Source organism: Pinus tabuliformis, chromosome 3_2 (genome assembly GCF_031772625.1).
Source record: "Pinus tabuliformis cultivar Carrire ecotype Pingquan chromosome 3_2, CPIR1, whole genome shotgun sequence".
Taxonomy (NCBI): Eukaryota; Viridiplantae; Streptophyta; class Pinopsida; order Pinales; family Pinaceae; genus Pinus; species Pinus tabuliformis.
In genome coordinates this window covers 657,520,485-657,535,530 of record NC_142302.1, presented here as the reverse complement: position 1 = coordinate 657,535,530, position 15,046 = coordinate 657,520,485, and the positions used below count along the sequence as shown (strand labels likewise).

General features: G+C 37.3%; 1 pseudogene; it reads left to right on the top strand.

The window, feature by feature from the left end:
* Nucleotides 1–4,923, top strand: part of LOC149182380 (uncharacterized) — a 34,802-nt pseudogene extending 29,879 nt beyond the window's left edge.
* Nucleotides 4,924–15,046: the final 10,123 nt, after the last annotated feature.

The window sequence follows — 15,046 nt, the reverse complement described above, 5'->3', positions numbered from 1 at the left end:
ACACACCCCGAGGTTTACTTGACATTGGTCAACACTAGGTCCTACTGCTTGTTTTATCCCAGAAGCCATCTCAACTTGCTTAAAGTCATCGTGCTCATAGGCTGCCAACCCACATTTTTCTAATGCAACTGGTGAAATGAAACTATTTGTAGCACCAGAATCAAACAAAATTTTAACTTTTACTTTTTTTATCATACCTAAGGTTTCTACCACGGCAGATTGATGTTCAACTTGTTGGTTATCAACTGCGGCATAGATTCGATGGTGGCTACTTGCCCCCCATTGGTGCTTTTCCTTCTCTCCGGTTGTTACCAGCTTGTAACTCAGGGTAGTCACGCTGGTAATGAGGTCCCCCGCATCCCCAACAAGTGATGCGCGGTAGACCTTGAACCGAATGTTGGGGAGTTCTCTGTAAAGAGTTCCTTCCCTTGGGACCCCTGCCCCTACTTGTTTCTCCTCGCGTATGGCCTTGATTTGAACACACCCTTGAAGTTGCGGGTGAAGCTGCATAGCAACCATTGAAATCCCTACTGTCGGTACTCTGGGTACCACCCTTTTTCCATATGGTGGTGGTCTCAAACTTCCTCTCCTTTGGAAGGTACGAGGGGCCTTCCCCATAAACCTTGGTTTGCGTGGAAAAATGGTTTTGTTTTCACCCTTTAAGTCTAAGTGTTCTTCAATATAACGAGCTTGTTCCACAACCTCTGCAACTGAGGATGGTTTCCACATCCGAACCATTGCCCTAATCTTAGGGTTCAATCCATAAATAAAACAATCTGCTTGGCATTGGTTAGTATCCATGTAGGAGACATACTTGACCAATTCCATGAATCTAATTTCATATTCTTCCACCATACGATTTCCCTGTACCAGGGCATGGAAGGCTCCTACATGTTGTTCTTCATAATATGCTGGTAGGTACTTTCCCCTGAATCTCTCCTCAAATAATTACCAAGTAACTATGTCTAGAGTGAGGTGTAGTTGACACTCCAAGTTACCCCACCAATTCAGAGCACTATCTCTGAGTTGGAATATTGCTATTTTAGCTTTTGAATTGGAATTGTAATCCCTTAGTGCGAAGCACCTTCTCATTCCTTCTAACCAGGCTTCTACACGTTTGCTGGCATGACCTCCTGCAAACTCCGGGAACTTAATCTTCTGGAGCTCCCTAGAGGATTGGAGGTCCTCTATCAGAGTCTCTTGATCCCTCGAGATTGCCTAACCCCGAGGGAGGGTGCTCCAATTCCACTTCATTTGTTTGGCGCCCTTTTAAAGTCTCATTAATTGCCTCTAGGGATTTCAAGATGAGAGTCAACTTCGGTGAAGGCAATGGGTTATTTGTAAGATGTCCTTGTGATGACCCGCCTTGACCTTGATTTCTTCGCGTCCTCACCATTTGTTCAAATATCTGTATGATACGTAAGACTTATTAGCACATCTTAGGGCCTGGTCAATTCTTACTCGGCTCACACATGTTTTGCATAATGATACGTGCAAGTTTTCCTTTCGTCATGCTTGTAAATGACTATTTCTAATATTGAGAAGATAACCATGGGTCTACTAAATCCTCTCCTATTGCTATCTAAGCAAGTGTTACCACGCACTGCTAGTCACCCCCAAATATCTTTGGATATTCCTAAACAATCATCCTAAATCCATCTTATGTATATTTTGAGCATTCACATAATCATTATCTTACCATTTTTAATCACATTATTTATACTAGGTGTCCTTTTGAAATTCCATCAACAATGTTAGATTAGTTTTTAAGTGGATGCCTAGCTGTCTCAATCAACTCAATATTGGCATTAATTGTTAGATGTATACTATCCAATTGATTTATATAGAATGGCTAGTGCTACATGCTTTTAAGATAATAATATTGTATATTGTAAGTGATTCTAACATACCAATCTATTGTTGTTCATATTTTGACAACTTTAATGTATTAAAATCTACTAAAAGAAAAGAGAATTATGTTTGGTGCAATGCAATGGAGTTGGGTGTTCTTTTTTTTATTTTTTATTTTTTATTTTACCCAAAACCTCTACATTCCCCCCAAAAAAATAGTAAGTGGGACAACTAACTCCTAAATAATGAGGTCCGATCCTAAAAGTCTCAGAAAAGAAAAGAAAAAATACGTGAAAATTGAAGACTTGAGGATAAAATTGTATATCTCATTAGAGTGGATGTTTGAGTGCACCATAATAAGTAGTAAATGACCATCATTAAGTAGTATTCCTAAAACAACTTAATGCCTCAAATTTATAGAATAACTTGTACTAACAATCACTATTCCATTATGCTAGGAAAATCATAATAAATTTAATATATAATCACTTTTAAAATTATATTTGCAATATCGCTCACTATCTTAAAAATTATTCCATTTTTTTCTGAACAACCAAGACTTCTACCGAGTGACATGGAGGGGATTGACCCCCAACGAGTAGAGGTGATATAGTGAATATCATGAGAATTAACACGTGATTCACAGTGTTTGTATCCATTGGGAATCTCTTATTTTATTTTTAACTACTCAATTACGAATATAACATAAGTTGGAAATCAAATCTGCAAGTACATAAAGTTTGTTTGCAATATATATATATATATATATTATAAAGCTAAATTTTGGTAAATTTCAAGCACAAAATCTTGTTGCTCTCTGTTGATTCTTGCAGAAGTCGAGGAAGACTATAGTGGATTTATTGTATTCTGAGCTGACTTGAACATCTATGTCGCAATACTTACTTTGAGTTTGCTGGTTTTAAGGAAACTAGTTACATATCTGAATAAAACAGCAAAATATATTGCAGGTTTAAGGGACTTCCTTCTAAGCATTAAAATTTTCAGCTACATACCCCTCAGGGACCCACGTTAGCAAGAAAAAGACTAGAAAAGGGGCAGGATTGAGACCGTGGATCGATCCTTAGCTCAAGGATTCTTACCCTGTTGACGGTGATGCAGCGATGAGAAAGCTTCACAATGTGCAGTGATGTATTTAGATGCATACCCTATCGTGTAAGGACTCCTTCCTCCTATCATTCACTGTCATTCCATACAACAATTCACTTTCCTTACACAAGTTCACTCGGAGCCTGTTTCTTTTCCTAACAGAACTCACACATTTTGCAGTTTCCCGCGCTCAAGGAGCATGAATTCTCACCATCCAAGGTGTTTGAATGCCTACATGGAGACAACCAACAAAGGTTCGGAAGAAACATGATTTCAGGCCAGCAGTATCCCAACTTAAAAGTTTGGGAGTGGATCCCAGCTTAATGGGCAAGATCTATCGAAGAAATCCACACTGTTGAAAAACAGAATGAAGTTTGGATCAAAAGTGCAGCTTCTGCTAAAGCTTGGGTTGGGAAAAGAAGACCTGGGTAGAACTATTTACAATGCTCAGCTTCTTGGCTTGAGGGAAGAGAAGTCGAGACCCACAGTAAAATTCCTAGAAAACATTGGTGTAAAGGGACCGTCATTACATAAGGTTTTGAAGAAAAGAGGACGCAGGTGGACTTGGATTTGGGCCCTATGATAAGAGCAGGGGCCAGATATTTCTAGAAAAGGCTCTGGATAAGCACGATTCTGCTCATTCCAATATAAAGGAGAAGAGAAAGAAAAGAAGAATAAGGTACCAGAGATGTCTATGGAGCCTGTCTGTTATGGATGTGGGGCACCTTTGCAACTATGGAGGTTGATGGCCCTGGTTATGTAATCCCAGAGACCGACGAATTGAAAAAGAAACATCACTAGTTGAGGTCTGTACTATGTGGAAGATGTCAGCTGCTATCCCATGGACACATGCTCACTGCTGTTGGTGGACATGGGGGCTATTCTGGGGGAAAACAATTCATTTCTGCTGAGAAACTTCGTGAAAAGTTGTCTCATATTCGTCATGATAAAGCTTTGATCATTAAACTGCGTTCTTATTATTCACTTGACAAGTTCAAAATCATTGTCAGGGTTTGTTGGAGTTGTATCAGAAATTCAACAACAAAGAAAGGGGCACAATGTTTATGTTCTGGGGTCCGTTAATGTGGGGAAGTCAGCATTCATCAATGCTTTACTAAAAACAATGGCACTTAAGGATTTTGTTGCAGCGACAGCAAGAACAACAAGAAGATACAAACCTATCCAATCTGTTGTGCCCGACACCACACTTGGTCCCATTTAGATTGACGCATTTCATGGAGAAGGGAAGTTGTATGACACGCTTGGAGTGCATCTTCATCATCGATAGGCAGCTGTTGTACATACTGAACATTTTCCCTTGCTTGCACCACAGAGCCGGCTGTTAGGGAAAATCAAGGAGTATTTTATACATACAAAGGGACATCCTATACAGTGGACAATGGTTTAAATGGACTGTCTATATTCTGGGGTGGTCTAGTTAGAATCAATGTATTCAAGGTACCTCTCCATATACGATTGATAATGTATGGACGAAAAGGAGTGCAAATTAAAGTAGTTCCTACATCTGAAGCTGAAGAATTGATAAGGGTATTGAAAACTATAACATTTCGAACATACCCACATGCTTCCATTTCGTCAAACACTTTGAATGCATAGTCCATTCTGCCTGCTTTACAGTGACAATTGAGGACAGTGCTTAAAGTTACAAGATCAGGGACAATTTCTAATTCAATCATAATTTTGTAAAGAGACAATGCTAATTCATGTCGATTCGCTTGGACTAAGCTACTTAATAGAAAAGTGCAGGTGACGAGTTTGAGAATAAATTTAGCTGCAAGCATATGCTTGAAGGTTTCCACGACATCTGAAAGTCTGTTAGTCTTACAGAGTGTTTTAATACGCTTCTCTGCTTCGGCATTAGAAGTATATGAGGAGCGTGTAGCGCACAAGGAATATAAGAAGCTTTTACCACGGAAGATTGTAATGGCGGGAAGTGGAAGCTGAGGAATTAGAGCAAGTGAGATCGAAGATATGATGGAGCAATGCTTTGCCGCTGACATTCTTATTTATAACATGCTACTCCAAGGCCTTTGCAAGGAAGGTAAAATGGAACTTGCTTGTGATCTCTTCAACATAATGCCCAAAAAAAAATATAAAGATAAAAATTGTGCACCAATGCATCAACTTATGACTCCCTAATATATGGTTTATGTAGAGTAGGCAAACTCATGGGTGAAACGTTAGAAAGAAAATTGCATCCTAATGGGTACATAAGCCATTTGTTGAAGATGGTGCCTAAAACTGAGCCCCAAAATTTATGAGCATGCATTCTTTTGTTTCTGGCCATATTCAATCTTGGTGAGAGCACGTGTGTTGTTGTTCTATTATGATGATTATGACAAGTCAATTAGATAGGTGGAGTATGAATCACCTTCTAATACATAGGGGAAGCAGAGCTGAGAGTAAGGTGGAGAAATCAATTTCACATACTTAAAAAAAAAAAATTTAGCAGAGATGTGTGTCTAGTGGGTCTTGGGTCTAGATTTTGAACTTGGCTCTAATACCCCATGTAAGGCTCCACCCAAGGGTCCTCTACAGAACTAAAATTCTCAATTTCAAAATTCAATAAAACGTGAATTAATTTATTTCTAACTAAACATTTAGTCAATGATAACTTACCATTAAAATTTATTTCCTATAATTAAATAGTGAGCATTTCATTTCAATCACTTACATGAGTAATCTATAAGTAGAGGAATTCATGTTTTGATAACCTGGTTGAGATGCCCCTGAGCTCCTGATCCTGCTGGGATGCTCCTCTTGACTACCGACTGGATTTACCTCCTAGCCAACTAGGAAGTATTTCCTAGCCCAGGAAACCTCCACAGGTTCCCTAGCCCTCCGAGCCCAAGTCCAACCAGATGTAGTGTGTCCAAGATAAACAATACTCTCCTTCTCTCCCTTCTCTCTTCCCCACCTTACTCTCAAAACAAATCCTCCAAAACCACAACCAAACCAATACCAAAATCAAGCCAAGGATCCCCCCTCCTTCCCTCATCCTTCCCCTTTTATGCTCCCCCTTCTCCTCTCCACCTCAACCACCTCTCATTAATGTCATAACTACTCCCTCATCCTTACATTTGACTTCTCTTCTCCCAAGTAAACATGAGAGGACATTTGGGGATGTGATATGAATATAAAATTAGGTAATTAATTGGAGAGGACCATGTCTTCTCCCAAGTAAATATTTTGGGGATGAGAGATGAATATATAAATTGGTAATTAATTGGAGAGGACCATGTCTTCTCCCAAGTAAATATGAGAGGACATTTTGGAGATGTGATATGAATATAAAATTGGGTAGAGAGGACCATGTCTTCTCCCAAGTAAATATTTTGGGAATGAGAGATGAATATATAAATTGGTAATTAATTGGAGAGGACCATGTCTTCTCCCAAGTAAATATGAGAGGACATTTAAAGGATGAGGTATGAATATATATAATTTGGTAATTAATTGGAGAGCACTTTGTCTTCTCAAAATATTAAAAATTTGGAGAGGTAAATTGGGAAAAATAACAAAATTTATATCAATACTAAATTTACAGTTTCACCAATGTAGGTATGTACCGATATTTCTTGATAATTATAAGTCAATATTTTAAGGTGATTTAAACCTTAGTAAAATTTTCATGATAAGATTAAGTAGGGATTATAGGTCACATGTCTGTTAAATGATCAATTCGTTCAACCCCAAATTTTATGCCCATCGATAACAAATTGCAACTGTAAAAGGGTATCCTAGTTTGAACCCTGATCCACCATTCAAGAATGGGTTTGACCCTGATGTTGTCAATGTTAGATGAGGCACATGAGATGGGTTGCTACATTGATTTTTTTGCAGCGATCTACTATTTTATCTTATATGCAGTGTATTGTGTGTGTTTGTGGTGTGAGTTGAAGAAGTTTACTATTTTTTTTTTAATTTTCGTTATAAAAAGAAGGTTGATGGTTCTTAAACTGGAAGCCTCGGTGTCTGCAACGCAAATTCTTGTGTGTTAGTAATTTTGGTTATAAAAAGGGTTGGTGGTTCTTAAATTGGAAGCCCCAATGTCTAAAACATAAATTCTTGTATTAGGTCAAGCTGTTTGATCGACTCTTGAGCACATTCAGTATCCAGACCTCCATCCAATCAACTGACGGATAACCGAAAGTGAAATATCCGACAAATGGTGGTTGGTCCATAGGATGGTTCATTAATTGATGCCTCTTATTGCGGAAGCCCTGACAAACTGAGTTGTCAATATTGTCGATCCTGCAAAGTTCATCAACGATAGTTAGAAGCGGTTGCGTTTTAAATGGAGGTTAAGTAACAACTTGAAGATGTGGAGGCGAAAGAGTAGTGATTGCGAGATTCCAGAGTGGATGTGGGCGCTGATGAAGACCAGTGAGACAAAGATTTATTTATTGTTGTAATATGTGTTTTTCATGTTATCCATGTAAGCATTAAGGGAGGGTGTTGGAAGTAATGCTCACATGTCATGTGTAGTTGTCATTAGGAGTTACGAAGAGTCAGTCTAGAAGTTCGTGTTTCCAATGTGTGAGTTGTAATGATGATCTGGTTGTGTCGAAGTCAATAATATGTGTCTTATATATTCTTACATGTTGTGATCAATAAAAATATCAAGTAAAATTTGTGTTGAGTGTAATCGCTCTATGCTCTCTCGCTCTAGAATCGTCTTCTTTAGCGTTTGCCATTATCGAAATCATCTAAAATTTCAACACCCATATTCTTTAAGTACCCCAAAACAAAATCCTCTTATAGGTTGGAAATTCTTAGCCTTGCTGTACAACAACAATTGAGTCTTCTTTAGCGTTTTCCATTATTGAAATCATCTGAAATTTCAACACCCATATTCTTTAAGTACCGCAAACAAAATCCTCTTATAGGTTGGAAACTCTTAGCCTTGTTGTACAACAACAGTGGAATTAGATCGGCGGCCCCTCTTCCACACGAAATGATGAAAAACAAATGGAATCAAACCTGAGTTCTGAGCCCTATTATTTTAGAGTAACCCTCATAATTTTAAAGTTTTCGCGGTCTTTTGGGCTAGAGAAAATTGTGTTACTGGCTTATTGGGAAAATGGTGGTCGATATAATTACAATCCATGCATAACATAGACCGCAAGAGGAGTAGTTCAAGAAAATGGAGAAGCTTCTTCTGTCGGAAGAGAGGAATCTCTAGTTCAAAGAGAAAATGGGGATACTAAATCTGAGCTTCATATCTCTAACATGGCCTACAATGTTAGAAGAGTGCCTAGAGGACAGAATGGGCCCCAATTCGCGTGAAATGGCTAGAAAATACGTGAAATCGCCGGTAGATTCACAACCAGAAAACTATTAGAAGACTTTGTATGGTATCTTTGGTTTCATTGTGCGGAGGTTTCATTCTGTGGAGAGCCACCTTCTCGCTCTGCACAATGAAACCTCCGCACTGTGGAGAATTGACATTCTGAGAAGCATATAAAAAGAGGAATAGCATCTATGTTGATGTTGTTATTGTCCTAGGAAGCAGGAGATTGATTGAGTCTACCCACTAAAACCTGACTATGGACCTCGTCGCTGGTTTTGTCCTTTGGAGTGTGATAGCCCTCCCTAGGATGCTATACTCCTGCAATTACAAAAATTTGACACAACAACCCAATCCCGAATTTGACCTGCAAACAAATCTTCAGACTGGAGATTGTATTGCTCAAGATTTAGATCTCTAACATGGCTTGCAATGGTAGAAGAGTGCTCGGAGGACAAAATGGCCCCAACTCACTTGAAATGGCTAGAAAACATCTGAAATCGCCAGCGGATTTGCAACAGTAAAACAGTTAGAAGACTTTGTATGGTATCTTTAGTTTCATTGTGTGGAGTGTGGAGCAGTGCGGAGCCACCTCAACACAATGAAACCTCCGCACTCTGCACATTGCGGAGAATTGACATTCTTATTGTTTCTTAGGGGATATATTATTAGCTTTTGTGGAGAATTGACATTCTTATTTTTTCTCAGGGAATATATTATTAGCTTTTGTTATTAGAGCACAATTTCAATGTAATTAATTGTATCAGCCTGGCAATTGCTAATGGGCACGGTGGGAATCGAACCTGCTCCAACAAAGGATTCTTCTTGTTCGCCTGCGTCCCACCGAGTTCATTTGGTGGATTCTTAACGTTGCTCTCTTCACATGTTTATCAGCCATCGAAGCAACCTTCCCAACGAGTTAATGTGGCCTTCGGGTGTTGCCTTTTTAGTCAATTCTAAAGAATTTAAAATGTGTAGATCCCAATCCCAGGGGACAAACGCAAGTTGACGTGTTAAATTAATAAAGGAAAATTGAGCTAATTAAGCAGTCCCTTGCAAGGTCAAAAAAATCGTTCATTTTTCCCACTGTCTTTTATTTTTTTTAGTAATTCTTCTTTTTCTATATTGCATGTTGTTAATCTGAATATTTTTCTTTTCCTAGAAGCAAAATTGCTAATAGCTTGAGCCTCAGTTTTGGAAACTTTTGTCGAAACTTCTTTCTTTTTTTCCATGACTTTCTCTTCATGGTTGTCTATTTGGGCAACTGCTTTCCTTTTATCCTGGAATGGTTTCGCCACCTTTGTACTTTTCATACAAATTTCTTCATGTTTAGTTTTGGAAACTTTTGTGGAAACTTCTCTCTTTTTCCATGACTTTCTCTTCATGGTTGTCTATTTGGGCAACTGCTTTCCTTTTATCCTGGGATGGTTTTGAATTTGCCACCTTTGTACTTTTCACTACAAATTTCTTCATGTTTTGCACATTCGTCTTCATGCATTTCCATTTTGTCTTCCCTATCAAGAGGGCTTCCTCTAGCAATGTCACTTGCTCCTCAAAACTTTATTGCTTTATGCTAAACCCTGATTTTCAACTATTATTACATGAATTTTATGACTCTTTCGTGCACTTTAGCTTCTAAAACCTCCAACCTCTTCTTTGCACTTAACAATTCATTCACATAAAGATCAGATGACCAGGTGAGAGGTGTGGATGTGGGGTTATAGAAGACAAAATCATGGATGACTTTTCCTCTGGGCTTGTTGTTGACCCGTACTTGCAAAAGGGACTTGTTTGAATATTGCTTATTACGAAGAGCTCGAATACTTTACTTTTGAGACCGTTTTTGCTCTTATTTTAAGCAAGCTAGTCTTCCCTTTGAAATGCCTTGAAATACGCTGACACAGTTTGACATTAACCCAAACTCACTTCCCTACTTTAGTTGATAAAAGCAACTTTCACTTGTCTTTTTTACCAATCCTAAATTTTTTTTTCCACTATAGACTATAGTCCCAACAAACAATGTTCCCTATGACCTAGAAAAGATACTCCCGATTTTGTTTTTGTTGTTGGCCCGACAACGACTATTTGATGGAGTAAGATTGTTAATTTGGTTAGAGTCAAGAGGTTACTTGGCTGACCCTTCGGCCTTTAGATCCCTCCCAGGCAAAAATAGTGAAAATACACTCCGTAAAATTCAGCAACAACTTCTTTCTTGTGGTATTTCATTGTGCATTAGTCGCTATACCACTAAAGGTTGAGCTTCCCCCACAAGACTTCTGTTCACAAACCCGAAATATAAAATGAAAATTGAACATTACCTTTTCGTATATTCTTATTAAGAATGATTATATAAGAGGCCTTCAAAAATTTCAAACCTATTTGTTTTACAGAATTTTGAGGTGGTCATTAATCTATTTTAATTCAGGCGTGTGAAGTTTTGTACAATGAACTTTTCATTGTGAGGAGTTCCGCATTTTAGCAGAAGTGAAAGTAAATAAATAAAAATGTAAATATTATTTAATCATCAACAATTTTTTTTTATTGAGAATCATTAATATTAAACGCACATAAGGGTTGTACATAGATATGGAAAAATGGTTTTTAAAGAGTGCGTTTAACTCGGTGTGCAGAGTTGCACAAGTCAAAATAAATAAATAAAAATGTAAACAAGTTTTTAATTGTCTAAAAAAATCGGGAATCATCAACACTAAACCCTCTCATTATGAAAAATTAGTTCTTAAAAACTACATTTAACTCATATTCAACTCATTGTGCAGAGTTCTGCAATAAAGAAAAATGTAAATAGTTTGTAGTTGTCAACAAAAAAAAACACGGAAAATCATTAACATTCATGAACATTAAATATTTCAATTATGTGTTCTACTTATTTCACTATGTGAAAAATTTTGTAAAAAAAATTTCAATGTGCAAAATTTTCTCTACAATCCACACAACTTTTATTTAATTAATAATAAAAATATAAATATAAACTATATTACATTATAACTATTACCTTTATTAAATATACTACTATAAAAATACACTAAATCTATTTATTATAATTCATAACAAGCTCCCTTACCTAATATCAAAGAGTTATTTGGTTTTCAAAAATCTTCATAATAATCTCACTTGTTTCCTAATATTCTTTTGTAATATTTTTTTTGGTTGTTTTCTAATATTCTTTTGGTTATATATTTTTGTGTTGTTTTGTTTTTTTTTTTTTTTTTTTTTTTTTTTTCGACGAAAAATCAAAATATATTATATTCAGGAAATATAATGATCTGTTTACATATCAAAATCAGAGATAAACAGCTAAAACAAAACCAGCAGGATTGGCTGTTGCGGCAGCATATAAACCCCTGCATCCAATCATGATAAAAACAACAAAAATGACAAACCACCCATCGCCGGACTGAGTGAAACTAAAACGCCTGTAGACCATCATCAACTTTAACAGAGCGCTTCATAAGGGGAAGCGGACATATTACGTATCCAGGGGACGGATCAAAAACTGTTATTGGAAACTCTTGAATCACTTAGACAGAACAACATGCCAAAAACCTATAGAAACACCCGCATTGTGTGAAAGAGGACCAAGAAGACGAAGTATAGAAAACAGATCAGACCATGGATTAATCTGAGGTGGGCATATGGCCCGTGATTGAGATGAGGACGGAATCGAGGGGCCTCCTGATGTTCTGAAAAATGCATGTATTGCGCCACTTCCATAGGAACCAACAGGTGAGGATAAATAGTGTGCGCCAGGAAGGATTCTTCGCGCTCCACCAGTTGAAAGCATCCTGTACAGAAAAAAAGGCCTGATGAGGAAAGCCATAAATCAAAGATAATTCATACCAGATGGTTGATGAAGAGGCACAGTTGAAGAACATGTGCGTGTTGGATTCAGCTTCCGAAAGGCACATCTGACATCTGCCCGGGCCCTGCCACCCTTTTCTTTGTAGAACGTCCCAGGTGAGGTTCCTGTTGGAGAAGATAAGCCATGTGAAGAGGATCATTTTGAGCGGGCATGTAGCCTTCCATAGTTTAAGAGGAAAGATAGGGGAGGAGGGCGCGTGGCCAGATAGGATTGCAGCATAGATGTCTCTGACGGCGATGGGCTGAGATGAGTTCTGAAGAGACCAGATAAGAGCATCCTTTGGTCCCGATTGAGTGAGGCCTTTTGAAGTGAAACAGTTTATAGCAGATGTCCATAGAGGACGAAGAGAGAGGGGCATAGATAATTCCGCTGCATCCTTCCAAATGGGGGACTGAGATAACCATGATTTTATTAATTTATCCCATGTGAAATAGCCCCTGGAGAGAAAAAAAGATATCAGGACAGAGGGGATCGACGATTCCAGATTGAGCACCGTCGAATCAATGCCGATGAAAATGCTAGATCCCGAGCCAAAATTCCATCTCAAATTCATAAAGAAAAGAGACTGAATCTTTCTGAAACTTTGCCAGATGGGGGAGCCTCTTCTGATACCCAGAGAGCGCCTTCGAAACCAAAAAATCAAGCTTTTTCCTTTGAGGTATCGCTGGTTAATGAATGTGCTCCATTGACATTTCCCATAAATGCCTCGGAGAAGGGATTTGCACAGAAGAGCTCTGCCGAAAGAAGGCATGTGCAACAAGCCCCAACCACCCATATTCTTTTGTGTTGTATTGTTTTATTATGATCGTGTTTTTTTTTTTTTAACTAAATTGAGTTTGGGTTCATGCCAATCTCAATAGTTTTAAATTTATGTGTAAAAAGATAAAATGATATATAAAGTTTATTATATAATATTTAAATAATGATAAGAATTATTTAAAATTATTTTAATTTTAATTTTGTAAATTAATGAAAATATATATTTTATTAATATAATTATATAAATTAAATAGTTGATAAACATTGATAATTTATTGGCCATTTAATTTATGTAATATTTATAATTTATAACACTAGGATAGGGTGAAGGTTTAAAAGAGACTGTATAAGTTTTGACACTGGAAAATAATTTGGAAATTTTTGATTTTATCTATTAGATTGTGTATATGAAAAAAATTATTCTTAAACTATTAAATTTAGACTATTCATACCTTTCTATATTTTAAAGAATAAAAACGCAACCACACATATCACCATAATTAATAAACTCAATTATAAAATGTGATAACCCCAATTAATTGGCATAGTCTAACGAGGCGGAGGAATTGCCCAGAAAGTTATGGAAATTCTGGTTATATTTAGAGAAAATTCGGCAAGGATTTTTGTAAATCCAAGTTATAGTTGTTAAACTTCAAAATTTTAGGTGTCCTAAATGTTTTTGATGGTGCTGAATCCATTTCCACCATTAAAAACACGATTCAAACACTGCGTCTACAAGATTTTTTGAAATTTTTTTGCCCAGATTCCGGCCACTTTTGGCCGTCCGGGCAATTCCTCCGCCTCGTTAGATGACTCCCAATTAATTTACACTTCTGTATGCAATGTAAACATTTTGAGAAATAATAATGGGCTGAGTAATGGAACACAAATTCCGAAGGCCAGGTTAGCTACTTGATGGGGATAATATTAATGTACATGAAATTTAAAAAGAATAGTGGGTAGCTTCCAACTGGTAAGATGTGTTGGCCACTCACTGCAGTGAATAAAAATGCATTTAAACAACCTGGGGACAACTGGACAGGTGGCACATTTTTCATTGGTTGACAAGATCTTGTTGGCGGGAGTTACTGTTAGAAGGAGGCAAGAGAAAGAGCAAATTGCACTGCTGGAAAGAAGGCAACTAAGGAAGGAATTCAAATAGTTAGGGGGACAACACAACAGAGAGGAGGAAGTCAAACTGTTGGGAGAAATTGGAACAACAAGAGAAGAAAAGAGAGGGAGATCTGGGAAAAGAAGAAGAGCGTAGGCAACTATGGAGAAGGGGAAAATCGAATGCCAAGAGAAGACTAAACATCAAAGGAATAATGTTTTGGTTGGCAAGGGAGCAATAATAAATCACCAGGCGAGGAATTAATTGCCTCTCGAGTTCTTGTTGGCCAGGAGGGTGGAGATGGTGTTTCTCAGAAAATCCCTGAGGGCTAGGGTGGAGGAATTATTCCTAGAATATTTCTGGATGTTTCCTTGCTATGTGTTGATTTTATTATGGGCTTTGGAATACCTGAATTGGGTGGAACCACAATGTTCTGTTCTAAAGGGTGGAGACAACAAGTCTATAGACTCTTTGTGCACCTTGGTGGATTGCAACTCAATTGCTGGCTAGAGGTGGAGGAATCTCTAGAGTCTTTGGCTCAACTAACGGTTGTGTTTAATACCTAAAGCGGAAAATTCCTCAATCTTTGGAATTCGACTCAGGGCTGACAACTGCAAGTGGGTACTTGGCTGCAATTGTCTATGGTTATGTGAAGAGTCATTGTCCCAGACTCAGTTGCCCATTAGTTTTTAAGATAAACAATTCTCATGTTCTCATGAAACAAGGAATATATATATATATATATATATATATATATATATATATATATATATATATATATATATATATATATATATATATATATATATATATATATATATGATCTGAAATCGTGTTATTGATGTCATGGTTTATGATTTCATTATCTACATGATTGACCAATGTGTTGTTGTCGCTACTTTAAAGGTTTTGGAAAAATATGTGGTTTTAATGATTATGTTCTTGCAATAACCAACATGGAAATATTTTCTTATGGAAAATAACGGACTCTCACCAGCACTCGCATGTTTTTAGTGCATAAATTGTT